We start from the raw sequence: 11,575 nt of genomic DNA, 5'->3' as shown, positions 1-11,575 counted from the left end.
AAACAAAACACATGTCAATGGTGGAAAGGTTAAAGTACTCACAAAACAGATGTTAATAGTGTACATGCATGGTGTAAGGTTTGAGAACAAACAAAACACATATTAATGGTGGTAACGTTAAAGTACTCACAAAACAGATGTTAATAGATAGATACATGTAGTTTCTCATCATAAAACCATGCAAATCCAAAGGTTACGGAGAAGTTAAAAAATAATATACATAAAAATAAAAAATGCATTAAAATGCATAAAATTCAAAATTTCGGATGGGATAACATATAAAAGAATATATATATATATATATAGACTTACATAGTCAAATGTAAAGTTAAAATTGTATAAAGAAATACTTTCTATAAGTATGAATACGGTAAATAAATTATGGTTGTTAAGAAGGAGTGAGCTTATTATTAATACATCTTATAAAATTGCAGAGGTTTCTTAGTGTCTGGTTTTTATACGACCGCAAAAATTTAATTTTTCGTTGTATATTGCTATCACGTTGGCGTCGTCGTCCTGCGTCGTCGTCGTCCGAATACTTTTAGTTTTCGCACTCTAACTTTAGTAAAAGTGAATAGAAATCTATGAAATTTTAACACAAGGTTTATAACCACAAAAGGAAGGTTGGGATTGATTTTGGGAGTTTTGGGCCCAAATTTTAGGAATTAGGGGCCAAAAAGGGCCCAAATAAGCATTTTCTTGGTTTTTGCACTATAACTTTAGTTTAAGTAAATAGAAATCTATGAAATTTTGACACAAGGTTTATGACCACAAAAGGAAGGTTGGGATTGATTTTTGGAGTTTTAGTTCCAACAGTTTAGGAATTGGGGGCCAAAAAAGGGCCCAAATAAGCATTATTCTTGGTTTTCGCACCATAACTTTAGTATAAGTAAATAGAAATCAATGAAATTTAAACACAAGGTTTATGACCACAAAAGGAAGGTTGGGATTGATTTTGGGAGTTGAGGTCTGAACAGTTTAGGAATTAGGGGCCAAAAAGGGGCCCAAGTAAGCATTATTCTTGGTTTTCGCACCATAACTTTAGTATAAGTAAATAGAAATCTTTGAAATTTAAACACAAGGTTTATGACCATAAAAGGAAGGTTGAGTTTGATTTTGGGAGTTTTGGTCCCAACAGGTTTTTAGGAATAAGGGGCCCAAAGGGTCCAAAATTGAACTTTGTTTGATTTCATCAAAAATTGAATAATTGGGGTTCTTTGATATGCCGGATCTAACTGTGTATGTAGATTCTTAATTTTTGGTCCCGTTTTCCAATTGGTCTACATTAAGGTCCAAAGGGTCCAAAATTAAACTTAGTTTGATTTTAACAAAAAATGAATCCTTGGGGTTCTTTGATATGCTGAATCTAAAAATGTACTTAGATTTTTGATTATTGGCCCAGTTTTCAAGTTGGTCCAAATGGGGGTCCAAAATTAAACTTTGTTTGATTTCATCAAAAATTGAATAATTGGGGTTCTTTGATATGCCAAATCTAACTGTGTATGTAGATTCTTAATTTTTAGTCCCGTTTTCTAATTGGTCTGCATTAAATACTAAAGGGTCCAAAATTAAACTAAGTTTGATTTTAATAAAAATTGAATTCTTTGGCTTTTTTGATATGCTGAATTTAATCATGTACTTAGACTTTTGATTACGGACCCAGTTTTCAAGTTGGTTCAAATCAGGATCCAAAATTATTATATTAAGTATTGTGCAATAGCAAGAAATTTTCAATTGCACAGTATTCAGCAATAGCAAGAAATCTTCAATTGCACAGTATAGTGCAATAGCAAGAAATTTTCAATTGCACAGTATTGCACAATAGCAAGAAATCTTCAATTGCACAGTATTGTGCAACTGCAATAGCAAATATTTTCAATTGCACAGTATTGCACAATAGCAAGAAATATCTAATTGCACAATATTGTGCAATAGCAAGAAATTTTCAATTGATTGGAGTTATCTTTCTTTGTCCAGAATAGTAGTTGAATCAACTTAAATCATTGTTTTATACAATACACAATGTATATTCACTTTTACTACCAACTGATAAATTAAAACAATCTTTACCATTCAGTGATAACAAGCACTATTTGTTACATTTTAATATTTTATGATGTATTTAAATGAGTAGTTATTGTTGCAAACTCCATTAGAAATTTGAATTGAGATCAGTTTTGAAAAAAGGGAAAGGGGGATGTGAAAAAAAAATGGTGGGGGGGGGGGGGGGGGCTAAATTTTTCTCATTTCAGATTTCATAAATAAAAAGAAAAATTCTTCAAACATTTTTTTGAGAGGATTAATATTCAACAGCATAGTGATTGCTCAAAGACAAAAAAATTATTTTAAGTTCATTAGACCACATTCATTCTGTGTCCAAAACCTATGCTGTGTCAACTATTTAATCACAATCCAAATTTAGAGCTGAATCCAGCTTGAATGTTGTGTCCATACTTGCCCCAACCGTTCAGGGTTCAACCTCTGCGGTCGTATAAAGCTGCGCCCTGCAGAGCATCTGGTTTTTTTTTAATTAAACAGTTTGTTGAATGTAATAATGTTATATCTTGGTATTAGTTCATTTGGAATAAATCTTCTTTCATCTTTGAAAGCCGGTGTCATATGGTATTTTGAACCCCATGGTAAATTGACCCCGTGGTCAAAATACTGCTATGCTAAATTGAACCCCCCCCCTGCATGGAAAATTGAACCCCCATGGTAAATTGAACTCCCTGTTTTATTCATCCTAGATGATTATTAGAACATTTTACATTCTTCTAAAGCTTATCATGAATAAAAAATCATTCATACAAGAAGGGGAGTACATTTTCCATGCTTAAATATAAAGAAATATCTTTGCTTGGTATAAGTGCTCTGAAGTCTTTACCAACAAAATGTCATATATATTACAAACAAGTCTAAACAAGTGACAAACCATACAATATACATGTCCACTGGATCTAAGAGTGATATAGATACAAGGTTAATGCAAATATTTATATAAGTCTGATTTGTCAGTATAAAATCTAACTAACACTGTTTGGTGTAATTTTCAGACTTATATATAAGGGTGGTTTTGATTTTCCATGGTAAAAAAGGGGGAGGGGGTCAAAATACCATGGCAAAGTAAAATTTCAAAAATATCTTTTTCAGCATGTTAAATACATACAAACTACTTATTGGTGAATTCTAACTATATAAAAGAGTTAGAATTGCCAGATTTTTGGAAATTAAAGGTCTTAGACTAGGGGGTTCAATATACCGCAGGGGGGTCATAATACCATGGCAAAGTAAAATTTTCAAAATATCTTTTCCAGCAAGTTTAATACAAGTATACAAACTACTTGTTGGTGTATTCTAACTACATAAAAGAGTTCAAATTGCCAGAATTTCTGAAATTAAAGACTTAGAGTAGGGGGTTCAATATACCGCAGGGGGTCAAAATACCATGGCAAAGTAAAATTTTCAAAACAACTTTTCCAGCAAGATTAATACATTCAAACTAATTATTGGTGTATTCTAACTACCTAAAATAGTTAAAATTACCAGAATTTTTTGAATTAAAGGTCTCAATATTCCGCAAGGGGGGGGGGGTCAAAATACCACGGCAAAGTAACATTTTCAAAATATCTTTTTTAGCAAGTTTAATACATACAAACTACTTATTGGTGTATTCTAACTACATAAAAGAGTTCGAATTGCCAGAATTTCTGAAATAAAAGGCCAAGAGTAGGGGGTTCAATATACCGCAGGGGGGTCAAAATACCATGGCAAAGTAAAATTTTCAAAATATCTTTTCCAGCAAGTTTAATACATACAAACTACTTATTGGTGTATTCTAACTACTTAAAAGAGTTAGAATTGCCAGAATTTCTGAAATTAAAGGCCTAGAGTAGGGGGTTCAATATACTACAGGGGGGTCAAAATACCATGGCAAAGTGAAATTTTCAAAATATCTTTTCCATCAAGTTTAATACATACAAACTACTTGTTGGTGTATTCTAACTACATATAAGAGTTAAAATTGCTAGAATTTTTTTGACTGTGCAGGGGGGTCAAAATACCATGTCAAAGTAAAATTAAAAAAATATCTTTTCCATCAAGTTTGATACATACAAACTACTTATTGGTATATTCTAACTACCTAAAAGAGTTAAAATTGCCAGAATTTTTTTAATTAAAGGTCTTAATATACCGCAGAGGTGGGGGGGGGGGGGGGGGGGGGGGGGGGGGGGTCAAAACAGCATGGCAAAGTAAAATTTCAAAATACCTTTTCCAGCAAGTTTAATACAAACAAACTACTCATTGGTGTATTGTAACTACATAAAAGAGTTCGAATTGCCAGAATTTGTGAAATTAAAGGCCTAGAATAAGGGGCTCAATATATTGCTGGGGGGTCAAAATACCATGGCAAAGTAAAATTTTCTTAAGCCATGGTATTTTGACCATCCTGAATATTGAACCCCTACCATAGACCTTCAATTTAAAAAAAATTCCAGCTATTCTTAATCCTAAACATAGTAATAATACTCCAAAAAGTAGTTTGTTTGCATTTAACATGCTGGAAAAGATATTTTGAAAAAAAATATTCCATGGTATTTTGACCCCCTGCGGTATATTGAACCCCCTACTATAGACCTTGAATTTCAAAAATTCTAGCTATTCGAACTCCTTAACATGGTAATAATACTCCAATAAGTAGTTTGTATGTATTAAATATGCTTGAAAAGATATTTTGAAAATTTTACTTACCCATGGTATTTTGACCCCCCTGCGGTATATTGAATCCCCTACTATAGACCTTGAATTTCAAAAATTCTAGCTATTCGAACGCCTTAACATTGTAATAATACTCCAATAAGTAGTTTGTATATATTAAACATGCTGGAAAAGATATTTTGAAAAAAAATTCCTTGGTATTTTGACCCCCAACGTATATTGAACCCCCTACTATAGACCTTGAATTTCAAAAGTTCAAGCTATTATAACTCCTTAACATGGTAATAATACTCCAATAAGTAGTTTGTATGTATTAAATATGCTTGAAAAGATATTTTGAAAATTTTACTAAGCCATGGTATTTTGACCCCCCCCCCTTTTGCGGTATATTGAACCCCCTACTATAGACCTTGAATTTCAAAAAATACCATGCGGTAAAATGACCCCGGGGGGTCGGGGTCATTATACCGCATGGTATTTTGACCCCGGGTTCAATTTTTAGGGGGTTCAAAATACCATATGACACCGGGCAAACAAAAATATAGTGGTATTTGTCTCCGATATCTCTTTTCGTACAGAATAGAATATACATATTGAACATTTTCTACCACTTCTGTCAATGTTATGCCATCTCTCCTTTTCTATTGGCAGTGAATGATTCGATGTTCGGAATTTACAAAGTGTATATATATCTCGGTCATTTATGATGTTGAAATAATTCTCCAATTCAAAATTTTCCTTAAAGAGCCTATAAGTTATGCATTTTGATTTGTTCTGAATAGCTGAATTCCAAATTTGCTTAAACTGGTCAATTAATCTAGGTTTGATACTTTTTGGTAACCATTTAGTGAGGTCTGTATTTTGCACATAAAATAAGTTTGAAAATCCGGCATTGTCCAATATATTTTTAATGTTCTTTATCCGTAAAATATCATCATTGTTTGTGTGATATCGGGAATATACAAATTTATATAAGATTGATGATAACTTATTTTCATCTATAAGCAGCCTGCACCAATATGATATCATTCGACATTAAATGCTTATTTCCAATGGGTATCGTCCAGTTTCACCGTACACAATCATGCTTGGGGTAGATCTCTTGAGGTGTAGTAAATGCTTTAAAAATTTGAGATGAACTTGTTCAATAATGTCATTTTTTCCAAATCCCCATACTTCACATCCGTATAAAAGAATTGGTTTCACCAGTTTGTCAAATAACTGTTATTAGCATTCAATTGATAAATTACACTGCCTCCCTTTTTAAATAACGTTGTACATAGCTTTTTTTGCTTTTTTCTGATAGTCTTTTCATTGCTTTATTGAAGGATCCAAATCTGGTTAACAATAGTCCAAGGTAGTAAAATTCTTTCACTATTTCAATTTCATTTTCTTCATAAATGAAATTAATATTATAAGGCTGTCTTCCTTTAGAGAAAATTAAAAATTTAGTCTTAGATGTATTTACTTTAAGTATCACAATATTCACTGAAGCAATTTAATTGCATTTGAAGGTCTTCTTTTGTTTCTGACATTAGAACAGTATCATCTGCATATAATAAAATGAACAGCTTTAAATAGATATTGAGGTTAGTTTCAAGGGAATTCGATATTGATGACAAACCTTTCACATTATGTGATAGCAAAAAATCAGTGAGGTCATTGATATATAAAGAGAATAATAGAGGGGAAAGATTTTCCCCTTGTCTAACTCTAGTGTTACATGGGAAAAAATCAAATTTTTGATTATTGTATATAACTCTTGATTTTATATTGTTGTACATACTATGTATTACTGTGTGCATTTTTCCATCAATGTGATTCAATGCCATCTTAAACCATAGGCCGTTTCTCCAAACTGTGTCGAACGCCTTAGCAAAATCAATAAAAACACAGAATAACTTTTTCTTTTGCGATCAAGCTAGGTCGAAGAGACTTTGTAATATAAATAAGATTATCTGTTGTTGAATATTTTTTCCTAAAGCCACTTTGATTGTTATGTATTATTGAAAAGTTTTCGAAATATTTCGTTAATCGTTCATTTAGGATGGACGTAAACAGTTTTCCAAAACAGCTAAGAATAGTGATAGCTCTATAATTTTGCGGAACTTGTTGATTTCCTTTATTTTTAAATAAAGGGTGTATATTTCCAGATAACCAACTGTCTGGTATGATTCCTGTGTCAAATATAAGATTGAATAACTTTACAAAGATATTAATGATTTCTATTGAAGCACACGTAGCTTTGAAGAATTCGTTTAAAATCAGATCATCACCGCTTGCCTTGTTATTTTTAAGTTTTTTATATTTCTTATTATTTCATCGGGCGTAATCATTTCATTTAATAAATATTCGATATTTCTTTCAATCTCTTCGTAGTTTAGCTCTTGCTCTTCTTCTATTTTTCCTTGATTTAAATTTTTGAAAAAATCATAATGTGTATGTGCATGGTGTAAGGTTTGAGAACAAACAAAACATACTTAATAGTGTAATGTTTAAGTACTCACAACAGTGGCGTAGCTTGCCTTCTGTTTATACCGAGGCAGGGGGTCAGGGTGGCCCAGCCCCCTGAAGCTATAGAGTTTTTTTTTAATTTGAACAAGAAAAAATCGTTAAAAATAGTTGCTGCTCAATGTTATTTCATCATAATAATGTTAATTATATGCCTTACTATCTATCTTCAAAGCTATTAAAAATTATAACAAAGTACGTGAAGGTATCACATTAGACAACTAATGAAAAGTCAGTTTCCTGACTTGCTAGCAGTTTTAGAAAACAGGAACATATATATTGACATACTGTTCCCAGCAGAAAGCCAGCTCAAATGCCTAATGGCTCCCAATATATTTCCAAGCCGTAGTACACTCTAATATAGTTGGCTGTACCTCACACGTCATATCACAAGAAATCATGACCTTGCTCGGTGGACAGAAGAAACCTGTACAAAATGTTCAATGCAGAAAAAAAAGACAAACGCAAATATTAAGGTTTATTTGTAATAAGTTTTGTGATGATCATTTATTTGGTCGTAGGTCACGAATCAAAAAGTAAAATCACAAAAATACTAAACTCAGAGGAAAATCAATTCGGAAAGTCCATAATCACATGGCAAAATCAAATAACAAAACGTATCAAAAACGAATGGACAAGAACTGTCATATTCCTGACTTGGTACTGGCATTTTCAAATGCCTGTACCAAGTCAGGAACCTGGTTTTATAGCTAGCTAAACCTCTCACTTGTATGACAGTCGCATCAAATTCCATTATATTGTCACCGATGCGTGAACAAAACAAACAAAGAATTATTGATAATCACCACAAAATGACAGCTGGATTGAACAAATTTCAGGATAAACTAGGAGAAAAACATATATGCTACATGTAAAGTGTAGCACGGCACTTGTTTTAGTGGTGTATTCCTTCAAAGGTCTTGAAATTACATATTGAATGATTTTTAACTTTTTTTTCATTCTCGATGAACATGACAACCGGCGAATAACTAACATTTACTTTATTCTGAAGTCTTTATATAAATGAACAGTATTTGGTTGATTTTTTTATATATATAAACTGACATTATTTATTAACTAACAGACATATTTCTCTGGAATTAGTGATTCCTTTAAATATTCTAAATTCACTGCTTGTGAAAACGTACTATGAATTTAAAATAGCGAGAATAAAACTTGAGAACCACAACATATAAATTATTTTCACTATAATATATAAATGCATATTTTGTTTTGTTTAGTACCAAAGTCAATGCACACTGGATTACTTGGTACATTTAAGTAAATCCGTTAGATGTATCAATCCCCAAATGTGTCCGAGGTTTTAACTCTTAAATTCGAGAATTCCATCATTGGAGATCAATCATGCTGTCGAAGTTGTGAGAAGGAAAACAATCAAGGTACACACAATGTGGCCTAGCTTTTACCTGAACCACTCCCATTTCATGCCAAGAATTTGCCTCCGTTGAAACAACCCATAGAGCAAATTTAATACATCAAATCTGATTTTCAGTGGTTGTCTGTTTATGTGGTTTTCGTTTTTCGTTTTTATATAGATTAGATCGTTGGTTATTTTCCCGTTTGAATGGTTTTACACTAGTAGTAGTAGTTTTGGGGCCCTTTATAGCTTGTTTTTAGGTGTGAGCCAAAGCTCTGTATTGAAGGCCGCGTACCTTGCCCTAATGGTATAATTTTCTAAATTGCCACTTGGATGGAGAGTTGTCTCATTGGCACCCGTACCACAGCTTCCTATATCTTTGATGAATATTGACCATTTGGTATATGGGTGTCTTCAAAGCGACACGTACATGCAGGTCGTAAATAAATTTGTTGAATGAAATCAAATCTTTAACTACTGACTAATGCCCGGAGCCGTAGGAGGTCCAACGAAATTTTTAGCGAGGATTTCTTGGCATGCCATAGATAGAAAACTCAGGGTAAGAATTCATAGAACAGACAAGGGGGCAGTGGCAAATATTTCATTAGAGAGGATATTAAATCCCGGTACCCTTTGCCAAATAAAAACTTCTTTTTCTGCTATATGTGACGTCCAGGACTGGGTTGCACAAAGGTCTTTTAAATTTAAACGTGCATGGTTTAAAGTTAAACAGTACTTAAAATTAGAATTCTCAATTAGTTAAAGAAGACTTTAAAAACCGTTGCACAAAGCGTAATTATTCTCACGTTTCACTAAATGTAAATTAAAATGATAATTCGTACTTGAACCATGTTTAATTTCCAATTTCCCAATATTCATTCATTCACGTGCATTTTCGTGATTTTCGCGATTTTTATCAAGAACAAAATGGCCGAGTTTCCAGACGACGCTGATAAGAAAAAAAGATCTTCAAACTGGGATTCAGCGGAGATGACCATGCTGCAACAGTTGGTCAATGACAATATTACTGTTATACGGAGCAAATTGACTAATTCAATTACAAATTCCAAGTAAAACGGCATTTGGAAAGACATTTCGTCCAAAATAAATGCTCTTGGTTTGCATTCTCGTTCAGATAAAGCAGTCAAAACAAAATGGCAAAACTTACAAACAAAAGCAAAAAAGGAGTATGCGGAAAGTATGAAATATAGAGCACAAACTGGCGGTGGCCCTGCGCCCAAAGCCTTGACAAATGAGAAAGAGAATATTGTGGAAATGATGAAGGATTGTTCAAGTTTTGTTGTTTTAAAAGGAAGCGAGTCTTCCATGGTCACAATTAACCTTGAAGGTAAACCGTGTATGCCCTAAAGTCTTTAAGAGTATATGAAATGAAATCGTATTTGAATAAAACATAAATGCCTACCTTGATCATGTTTATGCATGTCTAGTCCGAGATTCACTGTGCTTAAACTGTGGGTAACCACAGCCCAAGATGGAGTCGCCTTGCGTCGGTTAGATATGTTTCTTCTATAGAATAACAATACCACGAATGCATCAATTAAACAACTGAATTTAAAAGTTGTATTAATCGTTTAGGGAAACCCCTAAACTGGAAAGGTGATTAAATTCTACAAAATAAACGATCACAGCACGATTTAAAAAAACACTTAGGCTGTCCGTAACTTCAAAACAACTTGTCCGTAACTTTTTTCATCATACCAATAGAGATGTCCGTAACTTTCAAAGAATCGACATACGCGGATGTAATGTTTAAACTGATGATAGAGATTGCATCGAATACATATTCACAAAACGAAGTAGATGTCTAGTATGATGTAATTCATTGTATCGATGGAAGACAAAATTGGGAAAAATATGAAAAAAACACGATAAATCCGCAAAACTCGGGTCTCATTTTGTATAACGTCGGGGTACTCGAATCGCCTAGTTCGGAGGGTTGTTTCCGATCATAGCAGATAAACTGTTGAAACATCATTGTTCGTTTTTATTTTTGAACAAGTAGACTACACAAGTATTTTTTACACATACATGTAGCATGTATACACTTACTGATTTTCTGCCAGCAACGACAAGCCGGGTAGCGTGAATCCGGGATTTTGGAGGGGAACCCAAATTGCCCAGGCATGCAGTGGATAGACTATACGAGACTTAAGTGCACAAACTGTTTCCGTCTTTTTGAAAAAGCCAAAAACACTTTTCTCTCATCCCTACAAAAACAAATCCCATCAGCATTGACAGTAAAATAAAAGGGATGTCAATCTGGACACACTGGGACGTTGCGCACGGTGATATTGCGGCACCCTGGCCAAGATTTACAGTAAATGGAAAAACTTAAAAAAGGACATTTTGTATAAATGAATAAACCTAGTTTTACAGTTAGCTGCATATTTCATTTGTATGCAAGTTGCATTAAATCTCATTAAACTGAATAAAACTAAAAGACACAATAGGTAAAAGTCAGTGACAATAAAAGGAAAAGAGCAGTCAACATAGTGTAACAATTCGACATAGTATATAAAAATATAAATAACTACGTAGGACAACAGGGTAATGTAATAGTCTAACAACCCCTGATATTATACAAAGAGAGAAAAAAAAAACATACTAGGAAACATATTCAAAAAATCATAACACTATAACTAACTGGTGGGATGTATAAATACCGAGCCGCGTCAAAGAGTATTCATCAAAATACACATAGAAAGAAACAGAGGTGAAGGTAAACCGCAAACATATAATTAAACTCAAAGCATTAACGAGTATGGAAAAGCCTTGGTCTGACAAGCGAAAAACGTCGATAAGACGCAGTAGATAAAAGTTCAAACCATAACCAGGATGGAGTACCACAAACCCCACATAAAACTTCTGTGGTGTAAGTATGATGCGTTAATAAAATCACATTTGGTGGTGAATGAGTAGTATATAAACGGCCGCGAAGGTTACAAATAT

The sequence above is a fragment of the Mytilus galloprovincialis genome, chromosome 4 (assembly GCF_965363235.1).
Source record: "Mytilus galloprovincialis chromosome 4, xbMytGall1.hap1.1, whole genome shotgun sequence".
Classification (NCBI taxonomy): Eukaryota; Metazoa; Mollusca; class Bivalvia; order Mytilida; family Mytilidae; genus Mytilus; species Mytilus galloprovincialis.
The sequence above is the reverse complement of the archived record's forward strand: the minus strand, read 5'-3'. Positions refer to the sequence as shown.